The sequence below is a fragment of the Macaca nemestrina genome, chromosome 8 (genome assembly GCF_043159975.1).
Source record: "Macaca nemestrina isolate mMacNem1 chromosome 8, mMacNem.hap1, whole genome shotgun sequence".
Lineage (NCBI taxonomy): Eukaryota > Metazoa > Chordata > Mammalia > Primates > Cercopithecidae > Macaca > Macaca nemestrina.
In genome coordinates this window covers 143,686,840-143,711,224 of record NC_092132.1, presented here as the reverse complement: position 1 = coordinate 143,711,224, position 24,385 = coordinate 143,686,840, and the positions used below count along the sequence as shown (strand labels likewise).

At 41.6% G+C, this 24,385-nt stretch overlaps 1 long non-coding RNA gene and 1 pseudogene across 1 annotated transcript; both read left to right on the top strand.

Annotated features, from left to right (window-relative positions):
• The first annotated feature begins 1,616 nt into the window (after nt 1-1,616).
• Nucleotides 1,617-8,371, top strand: LOC105491151 (uncharacterized). The gene is made up of 3 exons (XR_011606574.1): nt 1,617-1,849; nt 3,685-3,915; nt 8,108-8,371. It is a non-coding gene; the product is annotated as an uncharacterized lncRNA (long non-coding RNA).
• Nucleotides 5,576-5,676, top strand: LOC112428269 (U6 spliceosomal RNA; annotated as a pseudogene).
• Nucleotides 8,372-24,385: the final 16,014 nt, after the last annotated feature.

Here is a 24,385-nt window from a genome sequence, read left to right as displayed (position 1 = left end):
CAACTAATTTCTGTGTTTTTGTAGAGATGGTGTTTCACCATGTTGCCCAGGTCTGGAACTCGTGGGCTCAAGCGATCCACCTGTCTAGTCCTCCTAAAGTTCTAGAATCACAGGTGTGAGCTACTGTGCCCAGCCCATCAACATTCTTGATCAAAGAATCTCCACTCTTCTCTTAAGATCCTGGGAACACTACATGGGTCCCATGATGATGTTTGGGACCTATAGACTAAATGAGACTGCCAATTTAATACATCTATTAATATTAGTTAAGTTAAACGTCTTATTTTTTGATAAAACTAAATATAAGTGGAGGTTTTAGCATTTTCTCCAGCGCTCCAACGAATCAGTGCTGGACATTCTGTTTGGGACATTCTAGATCAAGGGCAGTTGGAAGGGCTGTGAAATTCTTTAATACTTAAAAAACAATTTAATTTTAAAAATGGACAGATAACATGATGTTTTGAAATATGCCTACTTTGTGGAATGGGAAAATCAAGCTCATTAACATATGCATTACTTCACATAAATCCTTTGATACTTTTGATTAGACTCTGCCACATTGCTTACTATAGCTTTGGGAAACACAGGGGCAATATGGATAGATCACCATTGTACAGTCAAAGAAACTCACAGTAAGGCACCCTGGTCACTTCCAAGATTGTGGATTACTGGGGCCATCTCTGTTTAATTACCTCTAATTACTAAGTGAGTCTTAGCCCCATTTTCTTAAGGCTGTGTTGTTCTTTTAGACTGGCTCCAGTGGGGCTTCCAAACATAACCCATAGAATATCCAATAGCAAACAAGCTGCCAAGTTGGCCAGAATGATTTGTTAGGATTTCTTTTTTGGCCAATTAAAAAATAGCTGTCAAAAGCACTACTTTTCAGGACTCATTAAGGTAATGTTCAAATTGTCTCTAATGATTTTTTGACCATGATTAAGCAAAACAAATAACACAAAACAAAAATCTTCCTATTTCCCAGAGTCCTGGGTTGATCACAAATGCTATTAAGGTTATGACAAGTTTTGTTCTTTGATAAAAGAAGAACCAAGTTTGGAAATTATCATTACCCTTTATTTTTCAACACACACACACACTCCTACATTGGTTTGTTTCTGAGTGATGTGTAAGGGAATTTTAAAAACCATTTGGTAAATACATGCACTAGTGTGAATGGGTAGAAGTTATTAGTTTTAAACACTTCATATAATATGGAGTGCAAGTAAAAAGGCTCCCAGCTGAAATAATTAAAAAGTGATATTGTAGAAGAAGATGTGGTCCCAGACTCTTCCTGTACCAGTGTTACTTGTTGAGATTGTTCCAAATCTGCCTATTCTCAGGTTCCTCCTCCGGGATGCTGATATAGCAATAACAGGGATTTTTCAGCCGATTCTTAGGAACACTGGAGTTTAAGCACCATTGGTCTAGGCTGTGTGTCAATAGAGATAAAGGTATCAACTCAAGCGTTTACACAGTGCAGTCTGCTGTACTGGAAATGACTTATTTATTCTAGGTTCATTCACAGCTTCTGTTTATGGCATAATACCTTCTGAGAGTAGGCCATTATGACAACAATGCCTCTGTATCCTCCAGATTCTTGGCTGTCACTATCCTGACCTACCACCTGTGTCACATCCCATCAGGTTCTGTGGATGAGGCATGGTGCTTGGCACAGACTGACACACTTCGGGGCAAACTTGGCAGAGCAGCCTGAGCCAAAGCAAAAAACAGAAATGAAGCAAGATACAACCTTTGTGGAAAACCCTATTGAACAAAAGCAACTCTGTGGAGTATCCTCTCAGCTGCAAATTGAGACAGAATTGTGGGGCGAGCTTGGCCACTGATGGAGGTGATGAGCCTGGGGCTGGCATGAACAATGGGGACACAGATTGTTGGCTCAGAGCCAGTTTCTCTGACATGCATTTCCCAGCGTGTGTTCTATAGAACACCGATCTTACCCGATATTCCAGGAATAAGGGGTTTCATGGTTAAAACCCTGTCTTGGATATTCTTAAGTCTTTTTTTCTTTAACTTTCTATTTTGAAATAATTATAGACTCAAGGGAAGTTGCAAAATAGTCTTGTGTATCCTTCATCCAACTTCCGCCAGAGGGGCATTTTGTATAGCTGTTGTACAGTGTCAACCAGGAAATTGATATGATACAGTGTCATTAACTACAGGCCTTATTCCATTTTCAACGTTTTTTACATGCATGCATTCAGGTGTGTGTATGTGTACAGTTTGCTGCATTTTTATGCTGTGTGTGGATTTGTGTAACCACATCATCACAAAGTGGCTCCCTTGTACTATCCCTTTGTATTCATCCCCTCTTTCCATCCCTGTTCCCTGGCAACTCTGATCAGCTCTAATCTTTACAGTTTTGTCATTTCAAGAACATTGTATATATGGACTCACACAGGTATGTAAAATGTTGAGATGGGCTTTTTCCACTAAGCGCAATGCCCTTTAAGATGGGTCCAGGTAGTTGCATGCATCAATAGTTTGTTCCTTTATGTTGCTGAGTAGTATTCCCTGGTGTGACTGTACCATGGTTAGTTTAACCATTCATCATTGAGGGATACTTGGATTGTTCCCAGTTTGGGGTGATTATAAGTAAAGACATGACCGTTCAGGTACAAGTTTTTATATGGACATACATTTTCATCTTTCCAGAATAAACGTCCAAGAATATAATCGCTCGGTTGAGTGGTAGTTGCACATTTAGCTTAATAAGGAACAACCAATGCACCATTTCAAATTTCCTCCAGGGATACACGAGAAATTCAGTTTCTCTGCTTCTTCTCCAGCATTGTTGCTGTTCTGTAGCTGTTCTAACAGGTGTGTCGGGATATCTCATTGTAATTGTAGTTTGCATTTTCCTAATAGTTGATGATTATAAATATCTTTGCATGTTCTTATTTCATCTGTATCTCCTCTTTGGTGAAATGTCTGCTCATGTTTTTGCCCATTTTGTAACTGGATTTGGGGTTTAATTGTTGAGTTTTGAAGGTTATTTACATATTCTAGATTCTAGTCCTTTTTAAGTTACGTGTATCTCCTCCCAGGAGTAGGTTGTCTTTTATTTGCTCAACTGGGTTTTCCACAGCACAAAAATTTTTCATTTTGATGAACTCTAATTTACTTTGTTTTCATGGACTGCATTTTGGTGTCATGTCTACTAATCTTTCACCTAACCCTTGGTCCTGGAGATTTTCTCTTATGATTTCTTCTAAAAGTTTTATAGTTTTACATTTAAATCTGTTTAAATACAATATATAGTCCCAGTTTTACATTTAAATCCATGATCCATCTTAGATCACCTGATCTAAGCTATGAGCTCATAAGCTAGGCTTATGGGTCAAGATTTATTCTCAACGCTTTGTCATATATTAAGGGCTAATTAACATTCCAAAGTCAAAGAAATGTATTTTTAAGTTTAACCCCAGTTTCTGAAACTTGGCCATCTCTTCGTGCAGTCAGTATTTATTGTGCAATTTCTGTATACAAGGCACAGGGTTGGATATTGGGAAAATGGGCAGAACCTCTGTTCTCTATGAACTGGTTTATTTTTATTCATTTGCATACATATATTATTTGTTTACACAACACCTTTGGAACTGTATTTTGTGGAAATATTACTGAAACACCAGGGATTCTGTCTGGATTCTGTGGCTTGCTACACAGAAAGCCAGTGACTGACAGCCAATGACTGAGACTATGAGTATTGCCAAGGAAGAAGGCTTTAATCGGGCGCTGCAGCTGAGGAGATGAGAGCTCAGTCTCAAGTCCATCTCCCTGACCAACTAAAACTAAGGATCCATATAGCAGGGAAGAAAACAGGAACTAGGAAGGGGCAAGGAAGCCATCGTGATGAATGAGGGGTCAGGCATCTCATTGTCTGGATGTGGCAATCTGGTGAGTTTCAGTTCTTTGATACTTTTTTGGGGAGGTTGGAGGTCATTTCCTGAGGAAGGAACTCAGACAAAATAAATGTAGTTTCAAGTTTTAAGACCAGAAAGGTCAATCTCTATGTTTGTCCAAAAAACTACCTATGGGAGGATTGAGTTGGTTTCAGAAATTCTTTAGGAATTTCTGCTCAAGGCAGCAGACAAACAGAGAGACTGAGTCAGGTACCAGTGGAAGCAAAGAGAGATGCAAAATCAGAATGGCACACAGGCGGGAGTCAGGATCTGTTAGAAACCTGGAGTCAAAAGCCAGGAGGGCAGACAGAGGAAGAGGGCTCAGGAGCTGGAGGGACAGTGTCAGGGATCAGACACGTCTGATGGACTGTGATGGTCAGTTCCCAGTCCAGTTTTTAAAGATCTGAGGGCCTTTTTCTTTCCTTTTTATTTGCTGGGCAATGCAATGTTAGTGTCTGGCAGGAATCAGCTAGATTTATATACACACATACACGTTAAAAAAAACTTTTTTAATGCAAGGAGGCTTCCTTGTCCCTACCAGTTTGGAAGCAAAAACATATGGTCACAGCAATACTTGCAATACATGTCTCTGGCATTTCCAGCTGCCCCGCATCCTGTGAAATCATGATGGAGGTGCCTATGTGTTGCCTGTGCTCCACGCCTCTTCCCAATGACCTGAGGAATGACCCCTTTACTGTTTCCTATTCCAGCTCACAGTGGCCACACCTGGGGCTTCTAATGTGAATGCTTTTGTCACGGATGCTGCTGCTGTTCCTGGTTCTTACTCTGCTTACACCAAGGAGACTGATGTCCCTGCCATAACCCTACTTCCAATGCAGGCAGCATTTCCAATGCATTGCAGCTTTCAGGATTTTCTCACCGTGTCTTTGCCTCTCGTTTTCTTTAAGACACGAGCATTTGTCTACGGGGATGGCCTGAAGTGCAGTCTCCATTACCCAGAGTCATCTCACTCTCTGACCTTGACTCATGATCTGAGAACAAGTGCTCCCCTGCTTGTCTTCCTGAGGGGCATCTGTCCCTCTTGCAAACAGATATCCTTTGGGCTCTGTCATTTAGAAATGCCCTTATTTATCTGAATTATAGTTCCAGTTCAGAACATTTACAAAGGAACAGATTGTTCCCAATTTAAAAGCAGGTAAATTCTAAAAGTTGGCGAGACAGTCATTTAGAATTTGAGCCTCATATTCCATAGGTATGAAATTATACATAATGAAAAAGCTCCCAAGGCAGCTCACAGAAAGTCTACTTATACAAAATAAAGCTACCCTGGGGTAATACAGCTCTATGGCTTAGCCACATTCAGCAACGTGTTTCCACTAGAATGCATGTCTTATATCAACTGGGAAGCCAAGAAGGCAGTTCAGAATTGAACTGAAATCTATCCTGTTGTTGGGATTTTATAGCCAGATATCAGTAAACCAGGCCCCAATGAGTGGAGAAATCTTGGATTTAGATTCTCATGAAATTCTTTATCAAATCCCGGGATCTTCCAAAAGACTGCGTAAAATGGTAATTTAATTCTGCAGAAGCAGAACCTCAATTGGATATCATCTACCAAAGCACTGCAATGTCTATCTTTTTGGGATCATGTCAAAGATCCTAAATCTGTGCTTACTTTGGCAGCAAGTATTCGTATTTAGTACATTAGTAATTAGCACATTGGAATGATACAGAGAAGATTAGCATGGCCCTGCACAAGGATGCTGTGCAAATTTGTGAAGTTTTCCATATTTTTATTGCATTTACTCAGTCATATGTGGGAGCTAAAAGAAGGTGATTTTATGGAGGTAGAGAGTAGAACGTAGTTACTAGCAGTTAAGAAGGACATGAAGGTGGGGGAATGAAGAAAGGTTGGTTAGAGGTATAAACATAGAAAGAGTAAGTTCTAATGTTAGATAGTAGAATTGGGCAACTGCATTACATATTTTGAAAATAGCTTCTAGCTATCTTCTAGATAAGGCTTGAAATGTTCCCAGCACCTGGAAATAAATACTCAAGCTGGATACCCTGATACCCTGACTTGATCATAACACATTCCATGCATGTAACAAAACATCACATATACACCATGAATATGTGAAAATATTATGTATCAATTACAAAAAGATACTAAATCAAGAAGGAATGCAGGCACCGCTGTTGGGGGTGGTCCTGGCATCTGGTGATGAGTAGTGGACAGAGAGACACAGGTGGGACATAGGAGAGGCAGCAAACTGTAGGTGCCTGATGCAGGAAGCCCTTTTGATCCACTGTGAATGTAATTAAGTTGTGTTTTCTGTTCCTAAAGGATAGCTTTCTCTTTGCCATTTGTCTACTCCCCATTTTTCTGTACTAAGATTTCCTTATCTTACACTGATCAGGTGAAAAGATTATTAAATAATACAAGGAAGAAAACGTGAGAGATTGTCTTTAAAAGTGATCAAACAGCAAAGAGGATTCCTGACCAAAGGGAAAGAGGAATGGAGTGACACCTGCTATGTGCCAGTCACTGTGCTGTGTCTTTGTTTGTTTGTTTGTTTATTTATTTATTTGAAAGGGAGTCTCCCTCTGTCTCCCAGGCTGGAGTGCAGTGGCGCGATCTCAGCTCACTGCAAGCTCCGCCTCCCGGGTTGACGCCATTCTCTTGCCTCAGCCTCCCGAGTAGCTGGGACTACAGGCGCCCGCCACCACGCCCGGCTAATTTTTTGCATTTTTAGTAGAGACGGTGTTTCACCGTGTTAGCCAGGATGGTCTCAATCTGCTGACCTCGTGATCCACCCGCCTCGGCCTCCCAAAGTGCTGGGATTACAGGCGTGACCCAACCTGCCCGGACTGTGCTGTGTCTTTTCAACTGCCTATCTTTATCCATTCTCATTAAACACACGCACACGAAATGGGTATTGTTATCCCTACTTAACTGATGGAAATGGAAGCCTGGTGGGTTACAGTAGACTGAGAGCCTTTAGTCAGTAAGTAAGGGGCATTGCAGGGATTGAAACACAACTTCTCACATCAGAGTGACACTTTTTCCGCTGCTCCTATCACTGAAATAGAACATTTCCATGTCACCCCCTCTAGAAACAAAAACATTCTACTCAATTGTTTTTCAACCAGGAAATAAAAATATTCAAAAAGCGAAGATCACCCCTTCTCCTCTTAACTATATTTAATACGGGGAAAGTGATAGAGAACACAGTAGGTTTGGCAGTAGCTATACAAGGCTGGTCACACTGAATTAGAAGGGCACAGTTTGTTGACAGCCCCGATAGACGGTAGATTCTGTGAAATGGACCCCGAGCCAGTTAACAGTGATGGAGAAGAAGCCCACCTGCTCGTTAGACTTCGTGTGGGGCCCGGCTCAGTGCCTTAAAGAAGGGATCATTATGTATACAATTTGAGAGTAGAAAGAAAGAAAGAAAAAAAAAAGCACCGTGCTGTAGAAAAAGTGTGTAAGCTTTTTAGATTACAAAATGGGAGCTATAACATCCACTCTGGTGGCACAAAAATTAAATCTAGCCACCAAATCATATCGAAGCCAAAACACAAAAAAGAGATGTGCTTCTCGTTAGAAGAGCCATAGGCACCAAATCTAATCGCGTTCCAGCTCAGCCTCCCCAATACCAGCTCCCGCGGTCCTGTTTCTGGTGCTGCATGACAAGCTCCCCCTAGTGGGAAGCAGAGACATTTCAGCATCCATGCTCAGCTGATTCAGAACAATAGAAATGTCTCAGGGTTTCCATTTTTTAAAATGCTGCTTTAGTTGGACACTGAGCAAAAACTGGAGCCAAAACCAGTGGATTTTCATGGAATGCAGGTAACAGTGGGACTTTTCACCCTCCCCTTGTGCTTATGCTCAGGAAATCCTAATAGGACACACCCTGAAAGTGCAGGGATGTGTGAACAATCCCGTTCGTGCCTATGCACACATCCGTCTCTCTCAATCCCTTACCTCCAATGGGATCCAACAACAAAATGTATCCTAGGTTGTCGCAAACACTGTATGCGGTGCACATCATCAGAAGGGCCCTTCGAATGCTGCTGACCCGTGACTTAGTTGGGTAGAACCCCAGCTTCACATCTGCTTTGCCTTCAGCTTTACCAATAGCCTTTGTGTGCACTCAAAGGGCTGCTGACAAGATATGTCCAGTGACATTTTTATGTGTCCTTTAATCTTATTTTACTGACAGGTCAGCAACCTGAACCAAGTGTGAGGAAGCCACTTGCTCCAAATCACAGTAGAAGGTTGAGCATATGACTATTACCAAGAGGAAGTGGAGATACAAGTGATGCCATCTTGGGGGCTAATTTGCTGTTTTCACTTCTGATTAGCCCTTGTCTCGTGAATGCCTCCTGATTATTACTTGATTTACTGTCCCTAATGTAAGAACATGTCAACCTGGATGTTGTTGCACAAATTACAGGCTTTGATGCATGCAGCATTCTTGCCTCTTCTGGAGGGTAGGCTTTCATTGTCTTGCACAGGGCACCCATACCCTTTCCCTATGGTATATAAGCCCTGGTTCTGGGGGTGACAGGTGCAGAGATCTACCTGTATTGCTGCCACTAAAGACCATGCTTCCATCTGTAAGTTCCCCCAGTAAAACATCCTTTACTAACAAACTGGAGTTGTCTGCCTTGTTCTTTGGTTTCTTGGCTCTTTTCACCTTTGGGGGCTACTTTGCATATATGACCCTTTCATGGAGCAGGCATGTTCCCATGATATTCAGCTGGCTGCCGCCACTGCCATAGAGCAACTCTCAGAGAGAACTCGGCCACCTCTCCCTTTAAGTGTTGAAAAGAGCAGGAAGTACAGGCTACTCCATAGGCCCAATGCCCAAGGCCCTGCTGGAGCTATCCAATTCTCACTGTTAGCCTAGGCACCCTCCAGGAGACCAAACATTTTGTATTTAGGCAGCCCTCAAGAAGAGGCAGTAGAAGAATTAAGCACACTTCCCAGGTTAAAAACTCCTTGTGTTACATACACCATGGAATACTATGCAGTCATAAAAAAGGATGAGTTCATGTCCTTTGTAGGGACATGGATGCAGCTGGAAACCATCATTCTCAGCAAACTATCGCAAGAACAGAAAACCAAACCCTGCATGTTCTCACTCATAGGTGGAAACTGAACAATGAGAACACTTGGACACAGGAAGGGGAACATCACACACCAGGGCCTGTTGTGGGGTGGGAGAAGTGGGGAGGGATAGCATTAGGAGAAGTACCTAATGTAAATGACGAGTTAATCGGTGCAGCACACCAACATGGCACATGTATACATATGTAACAAACCTGCACGTTGTGCACATGTACCCTAGAACATAAAGTATTTAAAAAAAAAAAAAACCTCCTTGTGTTGCAGATCTCAGGACAGGCTGAAGCTCTTCTGGGGAGCATTTATACCCATTAATGCATTGTCATCAGGGTAGGGGGTATAACCTACAAAGAAAGTCATCACACAGTGATACGACACAGTATCCAGCTGCCATAAAAGAAAATCGATTGTGCTGCATGGATTTGTGCAATATAAATATTTCTTGAAAGAAAGAAATAATGAACAATGACATCACTAGTTTTTAGGCACTGATTTTTGAGAATTTGTATATGTAGAAGTTGGGTGTTCTGAAATTAGTACATTATGAATGGGGAAGGAGTCAACTCGCTTAAGGGAACAAAATAGCTCCAGGGAGCTGGAGACAGAGTAGGATGAGGCAAGAAGAAAGGCCTGGAGCAGGGCCAGGACTGTGAGACCCACAGTTGGTGATTTTTTTTTTTTTTTTTTTTTTTTTTAGATGGAGTCTTGCTCTGTTGCCAGGCTGGAGTGCAGTGGCGTGATCTTGGCTCACTGCAACCTCAGCCTCCTGAGTAGCTAGGACTACAGGCATGCGCCACCACGCCCAGCTAAGTTTTCTATTTTTAGAAGAGACAGGATTTCACTGTGTTGGCCAGGATGGTTTCTATCTCCTGACCTTGTGATCCACCCTCGGCCTCCCAAAGAGCTGGGATTATAGTTGTGAGCTACCATGCCTGGCCCACTTGGTCCTTTTAACAGGGACCTCCTAGGGCCTAGGGGATGGGATTAGCCCCAGACCTCACTGTATCCAAATGTCTCTCCACTGTTAGGGAGAGAAGAGAGGAAGGCAGAGAAGGCCTGACCAAGCCTGGCTGGGGAGGGCTCCCAGGGTCCTTGTGGCAGAGATGACTACCCACACTTGGGAAACTGATGTGTCAGGAAAGCATGCAGAGGTAACTGAGATGCTAGTTCAAGGAATCAGAAAAGAGAGTCGGAAGGGATCTAGGCGTTGATATGAAAAGCCATGCTGTCAAACCAGAGTTCAGAGCCTGGGCTCGGAGGGTCTGGAGGGTGAGACGGCAGTGCTGGCCAACCACACAGACCAGGCACTGGAGCCAGTGAAGGCCTAGGTGTGCTGGCTGCAGCCCAGCTCAGGGCTCAGGGGAAGCTGGCTGCATTTAAAGGACTGAGGCACTGCAAAATGTTACACCCCTAAACTGTGGAGGTATTGGCCAAAGCTCCTTTCAGGAGTGGCAAGAGCTGTGTATCTGAACCAGTCCTAGTAATGGCCCTGATCCTGATAACGTGATTACGTGTGCTCTTGAGTTAAACCAATCTACAGAGGTCACCTGGAGTGTTGGCTTCATTCCCTCCTTATCCCACACAATCCCCCTAATGCTTTGCAGAATAGAGACTTCTCAAATACTGTAAGAAGAGGTACGTGAATTTGGGTTAGCCCAATTGGTTTCGTGGTTTCTGTTTGGGCTGTCAAGAATTTGTTCTGATGGGTTTGGTTGGGTGACACAGTTATTAGTTAACCAGACCTAAGAAGAGGTGGGAGCCATGTATAACCTGCGTAGCACTGGTAGTTGGCGTCAAACCCGAGAGAGGCTCCCATCTCTCTCAAGTGGAGTCTTATCAGGTACGTCTCTCCGTCCCCGCTACTCCACCTCATTTAGTACAGAATAAAGGTACACATTTATAGGCTCCCAGAGGGCAGGGACCATGTGATGTAATCCTTTATATCCAATGTTAGACACTGTCTAATATGGTAGCCTCTAACCCCTTCAGAAAGGGCTACCCTGAATTGAGATGTGCTGAATTTTGAAGACTTAATATGGAAAAAATAATGTAAAACATCTTATTTGTATGTTCTTACATTAATTATGTTGGAATAATAATATTTTTGTTAAGGGAAATATATTATTAAAAGTAATTTCTTCGGTTTCCATTTACTTTTTTTTAATGTGGCTACTCAAAAATTTAAAACTCTGTACAAGGCATGATACTTCTGATAGGTAGCACTGTTTAATACCTTCTCTGGTGGCAAATCCAAAACACAGATCTTATATAATTTGGATAACAAACCCCCTTCAGTCACCAGTGAGCCCACACTGATAAAAGAAACTGATCTCAGAGCCGCCGAGATCCCAACCCAATTAAATACTGACCTTTGTTCCTTCTTTTCACAGCCAGTTAGGAAAGAAATTACTCAGAGGAAAATCTTAACAATTTCTATCAACTGAAAGTCTTGTCTCAGACCCAGACTGACTTTCATTCAATCCATTCTCTGAAATTTGAGCATCTAACCACAGCCTGCCGGGGCTCGTCTAGCTGAGACAGGGATCCTTCTGGAAAGAATAGACACAGTCTCTGGGTGCTTCTAGCTTCTGGCCCTGTTCCCTCAAAAGGTCAGTTTCAATCTCAGATCACACAGGTCATGCGCTAGAACTCCTTCTCCCTGTGTTCCCCCAGGGCCCTGGTCAGCCCAGCAGAGCCTGTGTTATAGGTCACAGTTCCAGCCATTGTTCTTTCTTAGCTCTGTCGAAGCCACACTTAATATTGATCCTGAAGACTTTCTTTTTCTACATCACTTTGTGCTTGACTGGGATTAAATGGAAGACTTATACCATCAGCAAATTGGCTTTCCACACCTCACAAACCAACTCACACGCTTCCTCCCAATCCTCGCGAATACCGGGTCTGATTCCCGAAGTCGGCTGGCATTTCAGGCCAGGATCCACCCGAGCCTCCATCCACGGCCTAGTGAGAATGGCCTGTTTGCCTAAGAGGATTAAGTGGAGAGCAGCCAGCTAAGCTTCCACAGAGGCGTTTTAATGACTTCAGCGCTAATCGCTTCCTAGGCCTCATCAGCCACCACCAGTCATGACTGGGCTTTTTTAAGACGGATGTCACTAATCTGTTCCACTCCAAGGATGCCAGAGCCCCTCTCTTTGTTGTCTCTTCTACTTCCCCTTCGCAGGCTCCACTTTTATTCTTCCGAATAATATAACTCCCCTACCCCCCACTCCTCATACCTCTCAACCTGCCTCGCTCACCTCACCAGTTTGGCCTTCTCCAAGAATTCTGGACAGGAAGTAGAACCTCGTTCACAGGCTCACATCATCATTTTGGAATAACTTACCTAAATGGAACATTCACTGTCACAAAAGGAAACTTACATTTCAGGGCTTTGTGCTGTAACTCGCCCCTGTAATCCCAGCACTTTGGGAGGTCCAGGTGGGAGGACTGTTTGAAGCCAGGAGTTCAAGGCCAGCCTGGGCAACACAGCAGGACCCTGTCTCTACACAAAATTTAAAAATTAGCCAGATGTGGTGATGTGCACCTGAAACAGATTAGTTCCAGCTATTCGGGAGGCTGAGGCAGGAGAATCACTTGAGCCCAGGACTTTGAGGCTGTAGTGAGCTGTGATTGTACCACTGCACTCCAGCCTGGATGACAGAGTGAGGCCCTGTATCTAAAAAATAAAAATAAAAACTTTGAAGAAAAAGAAACCTGCATTTGATTAGAGGAATCAGAGAAAATATTTATGAGCAATTTCTGGCCCCAGTTGTCTATGACTTGGAAAACCTGTTTATCTGCAGTTAACCTCTTGATTCTGATTTCAATTCTTTTACCCGGTGGTTCTAACATTCAGCTAGATCCAAAGACCATGATCAAAACTCAGTTTTCTCATGGTGCCCTTTTGTATTTTTGAAATCTTTAAATTATTTTTCTTTTATAATAGAGCTACCTTTACTCTCTGGTCAAGGAGCTGTTAGAGTGTGTGTCAGTTGCAAAAAAAAAAAAAAAATTCTAATTACGGTGTCAATATTTAAAAAAATATTTTGGCACTAGCTTATTACTAAAACTTGTCTACTGTTTTGTGAGTTTTGTGTGTGCACTATCCAGTTTTGGTATTAGTGTTATGTTGGCTTTATAAAGAACATTGGACATGTTGACTTTCTTTAGAAAAGTTTTGAAAGTATTAGAATAATCTCTTTCTTAAAATTTTTTAAATTTAAAATTTCATTTGTGAAATTGCCTGTGTCCAGCATTTGGATAAATTATTCATTTCATGTATATTCATTCCTTAGGCTTTCTAATTTATTTGCATAGTTAAAAAGTGTTTTCTCTTTGTGTTATTTCCCACCCTCCTTTCTAATTTTATGTATTTGTATTTTGCCCCTCATTTTTTTAGGATATTAATGGTTTATCTGTTTTATTTAAAAGAACCAGGACTTGGAGTCATTTATTTTTCTCCCAAATATCCATTTTTTAATTTATTCACTTCAACTCTCATTTTTATTTCTTCATTTTGCTGTTTCATAATTATGTTCTCTTTCAAACTTTTTAAGTTGAATAACTAATGCATTATTTTGATTCTTTGTATTTATTAATGCTAAGAGCTTATGCCTAATAATTTTCCTCAAAACATTGTTTTAATCATGTCCTTAGGTTATGAAGTACAGCTGGCAAATTTATTCATAATTATTATTGTCTAGTGGTTTTTTTGTATTTTTTTTTTTTTGAGATGGAGTTTCACTCTTGTCCCCCAGGCTAGAGTGCAATGGCGTGGTCTCAGCTCACTGCAACCTCTGCCTCCCGGGTTCAAGTGATTCTCCTGCCTCAGCCTCCTGAGTATCTGGGATTACAGGTGCCCACCACCACACCCAGTTAATTTTTTATATTTTTAGTCGAGATGAGGGTTTCACTATGTTGGCCAGACTGATCTCAAACTCCTGACCTCAGGCGATCCACCTGCCTCAGCCTCCCAAAGTGCTGGGATTACAGGCATGAGCACCCGGCCTATTGTCTAGGTTTTCTGCACAAAAGTGCTGTGCTCTTTGCCCTGAAGACCTACCTACTTTTGCTCTTTGACTTTCCCCTCTTTTGTGGTGAGCAGGGCTGGTAGAGGGGTTGTCTTTGAACACACAGATGGGCTGTCCAAGGGTTTCTTCTTATGACATCCACATATCCTGACATTCTGAAATGACAAACTGTATTAGTCTGTTCTCATACTGCTAATAAAGATATACCCAAGACTGGGTAATTTATAAAGGAAAGAGGTTTAGTTGATTCACAGTTCTACAGAACTGGGGAGGCCTCAGGAAACTTACAATCATGGCAGAAGGGGAAGCAAACACCAAACACGTCCTTCTTCACATGGTGGCAGGAAGGAGAAGTGCAGAGCAAAAGGGGAAAAGCTCCTTATCAAACCATCAAATCTCATGAGAACTCACTTAATATCATGAGAACAGCACGGAGGTAATCACCCCCATGATTCAATTACCTCTCACTGGGTTCCACCCATGACAAGTGGGAATTATGGTAACTACAAGATGAGATTTGGGTGGGGACATAGCCAAACCATATCACAAACTTCAGAATCCCACCATAGCAATGTTTGGTTTTTGTTGTTGTTGTTGTTTTCCCCTCCTGCTTCTTCTCTGGGAATATAAACCTAATTGTTCCAAGCATAGCGTTTTGGGTTGGATTTCACAGAATCCTTTCACCTACTTTCAGAGATGTTAACATCCTGCAGTAGATGTGGTGAGCACATGTTTCCTTCCTTACTTCATTCATTCATTCATTTACCAACAGTTACTGAGTGTCAAGCCCTGGTCTGACTGTGGGTATTTCTTGCTCCTGTTAATTCTTGCTCAGTCAGATCCAAATATTCCTCAGGATGGTTTGCAGAGCTGCGGATATCATTTTCTGTGTCTTTCAGAAAAGGAAAGTGACAGATAGCATTTTATCCCACCATCTGTTATTGGATGTGTCAGTAGTTAATTTTTTGAAGAGTATTTGAAAAGTGTTGTAGACGCATGGAGCTCATGTGAAACTGAAGCTTGGTTTCCAAGTGACCAACTTCATCAACAGAGAAAGAATTCTCTTGGCTTAACCATTTACCTAAGCCTCAACTGATCTTTCATTTCCTAAATACTATTCAGCCTTTACGCCTTTTACCTTCCATCAAGCAGGTAGAGTTTATTGGTCAGAATTACTCTATTGAAAACATGGGCTTGGGCAGGCTGGAAACAAAGACAGGGTGCGGCCTTCTGCCCTTGTCTAAGGAGAATGCCCAGGCTCTCAGCCCTTTGCAGACCTGACTCTGAATCTGAAAATGTGCTCAGCTTCTTTTGTTCTTGCCTAAGGCTGTCTAAGGGTAGCTGGCAACAACAGCTGATGCGGAAGGTCAATAAGTGTGTCAATAAGCCCCCGCCTGGACTCTTTTTTTTTCCCACCTGCAAAATTGCTTTGGTTAGCAGAAACCCCAACTGAGAGGGCCTCTCTGTCTTTGGGTCATGCAGTTTCTGTTCGCGCCCCTGGACAAGACTAACTCCAAAGAAAGAGAATCAAAACCTAATGATAAGTCACACTGGAGGCTTTACATAAAACTGGAAAATAATCAGAAGGAGTCGAGCATCTCTCAGTCAGACCTTTGCTTGGGGCCCACGGACATATCAATGTGATGGCCTCTTTCACCCTGTGCTGGATGCTGCAGGCTTCTAGAGAGCAGCTTGGGGACTGAGGCCAACTCTGCAATCAGGGAGGCTGAAGGCAGTGCCAGGTGAGTTTGGACACAGTTTCCAGCCACCTGCCTCACGTTACGATCCTGCGAAATGCTTCCAAGCCAGAGATCCACTCCATAGGCTGGCTCAGGCTTTTGAAATAAAACACCCGCCTGAAACAAGCATTGGCAGGTTCTCTTTCAGGGATGTGGCAGAGGCAGGGACCCTGGCCTTGTCTCCATACAGCTTTAGGTGATGGAGGGTTTTTTAGTTTGGCTTCTATTCCAAGCACTTTCTGAAAAAGAAGAGCATAACCAGGATAGTTCCAAGGCAGATGGTGCTTCTGTTTATTTTTTCACAGGAGTGTGTGAGAAATGGAGACAGAGTGATTGGAGAGATGAGGGTGGGGGATCTGTGGTCTCTGGAGCCCCCCATGCTTGTATGAGGGTGGGAGCTCAGGTGCAGGACAGCCTCTACATAAATTACTGGGGGATCCAGAAGTGACTTCCACATAATGCTTCCCTTCTGGACTTCACTCTGTTGAAAGGAAAGATTTGTCTAGATAATCAGGAAGGTAACTGATGAAAATATCAATAAAAGTAACATTAAAGTTTTTCCCAGGGTACACCAGCTTGGCCATTCCTGAGAACTGACAGAGGCTCTGGGTTAAAAATTACCTCTCCTTCTAGAACTATCTTTGAAACACTAAATCTGATTTTCATCCCAAGGGCATTTGTTAAACTCCAGTGGCCAGGCCACAGGAGAAAAAGCCTAGGGTCTTTGCAAAAGTATAGAATCTAATAGAAGACCACACAGAAAACTGGGCCCCAGGGGTTTATATCTTTAGTATGATCACAAATTGGAGAGAAGCTTACTCCTCCCCTACAACTACTACTAACCCCAACCGCTGCTCTTACCATGGACATCAAGGAAAAACGCCTTTCTCCAGACTTAGTACTTGGATAAGAGAACAAAATATCTGCCTTGATTATTCATAAACACCAGGCGATTGTACAATTTTCCAGCTTCAATTCACACTACCTGGTTAGTCCCAAAAATCTCATGCTGAGAATTAGTGTAGAATGCTGCTGACTTGGAAGTGGCTTTAGGCTCATGGTACTAAGAAAAGCAAATCCTTTCAGATTTGTTTCAAAGAATTCCCATTGATAGAACTTTCAAAACACATGAGGTCACCAGCACAGATCACAAAACTCACAAAAATACCATGCTCTGGAAGCATCATACACGTGAAAAAACAAACAGCAGATTTAGTTTCCAAAAGGTGTCACATATTGGGTTTTCAGACAAAGAATATGAAACAAGGATTTTAAATTATGTTTGAAGAAAAAAAACAGAGAAGGCTGTATTAGTTTGCTAGGACTGCCATAATAAAGTACCACAGACTGGTGGCTGAAACAACAGAGATTCACTTCCTACAGTTCAGGAGACTGGAAGTCTGAGCTCAAGGTGTCGGCAGGGTTCATTTCTTCTGAGACCTCTCCCCTTGGCTTGTAGGTGGCTGCCTTCATCGTCTCCATATGCTCTTTCCTCTCTGTGTTTTGTATCCTAATCTCCATTTCTTACAGGAAGACCAGTCATATTGGACCAGAACCCACCCTAATAACCCCATTGAAACTTAATGACCTCTTTGAAGACCCTATCTCCATATGAAGTCATATTCTAAGGTTCTAGGAATTAGAACTTCAGCATATGAATTTTGGGAGTAAACATAATTTATAATAGAAAATATAAATAAAGAAAAAAAGGTTTTTTTTTTAGACAGAGTCTAGTTCTGTCGCCCAGGCTGGAGTGCAGTGGCATGATCTCGGCTCACTGCAACCTCCACCTCCTGAGTTTAAGCGATTCTCCTGTCTCAGCCTCCTGAGTAGCTGGGATTACAGGTGCCCGCCACCATGCCCAGCTAATTTTTGTATTTTTAGTACAGACAGGGTTTCACTGTGTTGTCCAGGCTGGTCTTGAACTCCTGACCTCATGATCCACCCACCTCGGCCTCTCAAAGTGCTGGGATCACAGGCATGAGCCACTGCACCCTGCCAAAATTAAAGGTTTTTAAGGAGATTCAAGAAAAAAATCAACTAGAACTTCTAGAAATGAAAAATATTGTAACAAAGTCTTTATAAACCTCAGTGGGTGGTTTGAGAGAAGATTAGCATGAGTGAAGAAAGAATTAGAGAACCGAAAGACAGACCAGTACACTGTCCAGACAGAAAAAGGGATACAGAGAAATGCCCAGAATTAATGAGACTCCAATCCTTAGATTCAGAAATCCCAAGGAACCCAAGCAAGATTTTTCACAAAGAAAGAAATATATACCCAGATACAGCCTAATGAAACTTCAAGACAGACAGATTGCTTACAAAGGAATGACAATGAAATTGACTTCTTGATAGCATCCATAGATGCTACAGGTGATAGTGGAACAATATTTTGTTGTTGTTGTCACTGTTTAATTTTTTTTAACTTTTATTTTAGCTTTGGGGTTCATGTGAAGGATTGTTTCACAGATAAACTCATGTCATGGGAGTTTGTTGTATAGATTATTTCATCACCCATAAATTAAACCCAGTACCCAACCGGTATCTTTTCTGCTCCTCTCCCTCCTCCCACCCTCCACACTCAAGTCTGTTGTTTTCTTCTTTGTGAAACAATATTTTAAATATGCTGAGAGAAAATAACCATCAACCTAAAACTGTATATGCAGTAAAGATAGTTTTCAAAAATAAGAGTGCAGTTAAAAAATTGAAGTAAGGAAACACAGACAGTGATTAGAGGAAATTATGAGGGTTTGTCTTAAGCAGAGGGAAGGCAATTCGAGTGAGGAATGTTGAGATGAAAACATCATGAGCCAAGAAAGTGGCAAATACATAAGCAAATCTTTAAAAAACGGACTGCATAAAACAATGGCAATAAACTTTTGTAAGTAGAGGGATAGACATGACACACAAAGCAACAATAGCATACAAATTGGGAGATGTAAGAGGATTAAAGAGTTCTGAGTTCATGTAATGTAAAGAAGGAGAGTAAACCTATTAATTAAATTTAGAATATGAGAAGTTAAATATGCTTGTTAACATTCTAGGATGAGTTTTAGAAGAAGGGAATTTGATATATAACTGTATTAGTCAGGGTTCTCCAGAGGGACAGAACCAATAGGATGTAGGTGCATATAAAAGGGAGTTTATTAGCGAGAATTGGCTCACAGGATTAAAAGGTGAAGTCCCATGATGGGCCATCTGCAAGCTGGGGAAAGAGAAAAGATGAAAGTGGCTCAAGTCCAAGTCCAAATGTCTCAAAACTAGGGAAGACCGCAGTGCATCCCTCAGTCTATGACCCAAAGAGACGGAGTCTGATGTCCAAGGGCAGGAGGAACAGAAGGAAGCGTCCCACATGGGAAGAAGAAAAAGAGCCAGAAGACTCAGCAAGCAAACTTATCCCATCTTCTTCCATCTGCTTTGTTCCAGCTGTGCTGGCTGCCGATTGGACGGTGCCCACTTACACTGAAGATGGGTCTTCCTCTCCCAGTCCACCATTCACATGTCAGTCTCCTCTGGCAACACCTTCACAGACACACCTAGAAACAATACTTCACCAACCATCTAGGCATCCCTCAATCCAATCAAGTTGACACCTAATATTAACCATCACAATAACTTTCCAAGTAGTAGAGAGAAATAAAAAGTAATCAGCTCAAAGGAAGGCAAAAAAAAAAAAAAAGGGCAGGGGAAGGAGAAAAGAAGATATATATAATACGCATATACATATATATGTATATATATGATTATATATAGATATATAGATATAGTATAGATATATAGTAAATGCAGGATAGTTATAAAAGAAAAAATAAGATACAGAAATAGGCCAGGCACAATGGCTCACACCTGTAATCCCAGCACTTTGGGAGGCCAAGGCAGGTGGATCACTTGAGGCCAGGAGTTTAAGACCAGCCTGGTCAAGATGGTCAAACCCCATCTCTACTAAAAACACAAAATTTAGCTGGGAGTGGTGGCACATACCTGTAATCCCAGCTACTCAGGAGGCTGAGACATAAGAATCATTTGCACCCTGCAGACAGAGGTTGCAGTGACCCGAAATTGTGCCATTGCACTCCAGCCTGGGCAATGGAGCAAGACTCTGTCTCATTAAAAAAGAAAATGAAAAAAAAAAAAATCTAGTAATAAAATATTTCAGTGATTACATTCAAATGAACATAGATTAAATGCCTCAGTTAAAAAAAATCAAAACTTGTTAGACTGAATTTAAATACACTTCTATGAGAGATCACGTTTAAAACACAAAGATCAAAAGGCTCAAAGTACACAATGGAAAAAGATACAACAGACAAATCTAAATAAAAGTGTCACTCTGTTTTTAGACTTTAGGGTAAAAATGTTTCTAGCGATCAAGAGGCTCCCAATGTATTGGTGGAAGTTTTAGTTCAACAGAAAAATACAAGCCTAAACTAATTGGTACCTAAAAACATTGTCTCAAAATACATAAAGCAAAATTTAAGAGATCTGATAAGGAGAAATAGACACCATAGTTACAGACTCAAATAATTCTCCTAGTGACTGGACAAATATATTTTTTAAATCAAGGAAAATAAACCACACTGGAATAATGCTTCAGACAAGCCACACAGAAATGGGTTCCAAAAATTTGTACTGGAGTCCTTGCAGGTCTATGGCTGAGGGTTATGCTGTATATACAATGGACAGCTACACCTGAGGCTCGCCAAGTAGCAGCTGCTATAGGGTTGAGGGAGAAACAATGGGATGAGAGATCAAGCAAGCAGTGCTGTGGACATTGAGTTCTGAGCCTGGCAGAGAGCAGAGATAACACCTCATGAACACGCCTGAAATCCAGGTCAAACACAGGAAGCTTGTGCCTTATGGGTACAGATGACATTCTGGAGCAAATATTTTCTCTAAAGAGTCAGATGCTAAATGTTTTAGACTTTGAAGTCCATATAGTCTCTGTTGCAAATACCCAACTCTGCCATTGAGGCATGAAAGCAGGCATAGATTAAGACATAAATAAATGAGTAAACCTGCTTTCCTGTAAAACTTTTTTTGCAAAAAAAAAAAAAAAAAAAGGTGTTAAATGTGGTGATGTTGGCACAACTGTGTGACTATCCTGAAAACCACTGAGCTATATGGGTAAATTATATGATATGTGAATTATATCTCAATAAAGCTATAAAAAATAAGCAAAATAGACAGTGGGCCAAATTTGGCTCATAGGTCATAGTTTGCTGACCTTTGCTCTAAAAAATACGACTTGTAGGCCAAATTCAGCTGTTGCTTGTTTTTGTAATAAAGTTTTATTAGAACACAGCCATGCTCATCTGTGTACTTAGTGTCTGTGGCCGCTTGCATGTTACAATGCAGAGGTGAGTAGACATGACAGGATCGTATGGCTCTAAAATTTAAAATATTATTTTGCCTTTTACAGAAAAAGTTGCTGATCTCTGACATAGAACAGTGCCTATCAATAGAAGTTTCTGTAACAGAAATGTTCTGTAGTTGCACAATTTTAATCTGGTAGTCATTGACCCATATGGCTATGAAATACTTGAAATGTGACTATGGCAACTGAATAAGTACATTTTTAAAATTAAATTAAATTTTATTTATTTATTTGAGGCAAGGTCTCACTCTGTCACCCAGGCTGGAGTGCAGTGCAGATCATCACTTACTGCAGCCTTGACCTTACAGGCTCAGGTGATCCTCCCACCTCAGCCTCCCAAGTAACTGGGACTACCGGCACATGCCACCATGCCTGCCTAATTTTTGTATCTTTTCTAGAGATGGAATTTTGCCACATTGCCCAGGCTGGTCTTGAACTCCTGGGCTCAAGAGATCCACTTGCCTTGGCATCTCATCCCAAAGTGCTGGGATTATAGACACGAGCTACTGTATTGTCCTAATTCACTTAAATTTGAATAGCGACTGTGGTACAACTTACACCGTACCCACTCTTAAAAAGCCTAAACCTGAGCCCTGATAGGATCGTCATGAGAGACAGTTTGGAGAATGAGTCTTCTAAGTTAGCACTTAGGAAACACTTCTGATTTTTTGCTTATCTGTAATATGAGAGCATAAAACCAGACATGGACATTCCAAGGCGATCAGATAATAATCAAACTGCTTACTAAAATGAGAATCAACATTTTTCTGAGGAAGATAGTAGAATCCAGGTCTCTAAAATATATAACCTACAATGTCCAGTATTCAGTGTAAAAATCACTAGGCCTTCAAAGAAACAGGAAAACATGATTGATAATCAAAGCAAAAAGCACTCAAAAGAAACTGAGATGGCCCAGATATTAGACTTGGCAGCAAAAGACTTTAAATGAGTTATTAAAACTGTTATCAAAAGCTGGGGCACAGTGCCTCACGCCTGTAATCCCAGCAGTTTGGGATGCCGAAGCAAGTGGATCTCTTGAGTCCGGGAGTTCAAGACCAGCCTGGCCAACACTTCTATAGTAGTAGAAACCCCATCTCTACTAAAAATACAAAAATTAGCTGGGCGTAGTGGTGGATGCCTGTAATCCCAGCTACTTGGGAGGCTGAGGCAGGAGAATCGCTTGAACCTGGGAGGCGGAGGTTACAGTGAGCCAATATCATGCCACTGCACTCCAGCCTGGGCGACAGATGGAGACTCCATCACACACATGCACGCGCGCGCACACACACACACACACACACACATTGTCAAATAGTTAATGGGAGATGTTCAAAGAAATAAAGAAAAATATAGATGTAATGAATTAGTGACCATGAAATCTCACTTGAAAAATGGAAACTATTTTTTAAACCCTATGGAAACTCTAAAACTCAAGTATATAATACCTGAAATGAAAAATTCCCTGAATGGGCTTATTAGGGATGACCGAATTAAAACTCAGTACAATTGAAGTCAGATCAATAAAATTAAATCAATCTGATAAATAGAAAATTAATTGAAAAAATGATCAAAGCCTCAGGGATTAATAGGACAGTATCAAATGGCCTAACTCACCTGCAATAGGGATTCTAAAGGAGAAGAGAAGGAGGATGGAGGAAAAAAACATTTGAAAGAATAATGGCCCCAGACTTCCCAAAAGTTGTTGAGAAACACCAACTTTTAGGTTTAAGAAACTCAGTGAACCCCAAGCAGGATACACATAAAGAAAACCACATCTAGGCACATCATAGTCAAACTGCTGAAAACCAAAAATGATAGAAAATATATAAATCGTCCTGGCGCGGTGGCTCATGCCTGTAATCCCAGCACTTTGAGAGGCCGAGGCAGGTAGATCACTTGAGGTCAGGAGTTCAAGACCAGCCTGGCCAACATGGTGAAACCCCATCTCTACTGAAAATACAAAATTTAGCAGGGGTGGCACATGCCTGAATCCCAGCTGCTCGGGAGACTGAGGCATGAGAATCGCTTGAACCCAGGAAGTGGAGATTGCAGTGAGCTGAGACTGCATACTACTGCACTCCAGCCTGGACAACAGAGCAAGACTCTGTCTCAAAAAACAAACAAACAAACAAACAAAAACACCAAAAACCAAAAAACAGAAAATACGGAAATCATCCAAAAAACAAAAGACACATTGTATATAGGAAAACAAAAATAATTTCTGATTTTTTTTTTAGAGATAATGGAGGCCAGAAGACCAGGGAATAACTCCTTTAAAATGCTGAAAAAAATCTCACCAATCTAGAATTCTATATAGAGTGAAAACAAACTTTAAAATAATGGTAAAATTAAGACACTTTGAGATAAACAAAAGCTGACAGAATTTGTTAACAGGCAGAACTGCAGGAAATTCCTCAGGGCATTCTTCAGAATGAAGGGACATAGTAGAAGATACAAACTTGAATCTACGGTAAGTAAATGATGATTACTCGAAACCATGCTGCAAAGTATCTGACAGAAGAGAGTGATGAGAAGACAAACATTTGTGTGTTCTTCACTTTAGCTTAATTTCCAGATGTGGTGAGAGAAGATTCTATAGTTGACGACAAGCATTCAAGATTGCGGTCTTAAAAGCGTAACATAAAATGCTGTAGAACCTGAATGTTTCATATAACACATAGCCAATTTGTGTTGAAATTGCCCTATTGCCATGTTTTCCTCCTGAATTAGGTTTGCTCTTTTTCCAGTGAAGCTTTCTACCAGAAAAAAAGCCAAAGAACCTGGTTTTTCTGATAAAGTCCAATGAGAATGCTCTGATGACACTGGAAAAGCTTTATTTCATTCATCCACCCACTGCTGACTTGGAAAATAGCCTCTTTACCTTCTGAAGAGAGAATAATGCTGAATTGTTCTGAATTTTTTTTTTTTTTTTTTTTGGAACAGAGTCTCGCTCTGTTGCCCAGGCTGGAGTGCAGTGGGGCCATCTCCCCTCACTGCAAGCTCCGCCTCCTGGGTTAACGCCATTCTCCTGCCTCAGCCTCCCGAGTAGCTGGGACTACAGGCGCCCGCCACCTCGCCCGGCTAAGTTTTTGTATTTTTAGTAGAGACGGGGTTTCACCGTGTTAGCCAGGATGGTCTCGATCTCCTGACCTTGTGATCCGCCTGCCTCGGCCTCCCAAAGTGCTGGGATTAAAGGCATGAGCCACCGCGCCCGGCCTGTTCTGAAT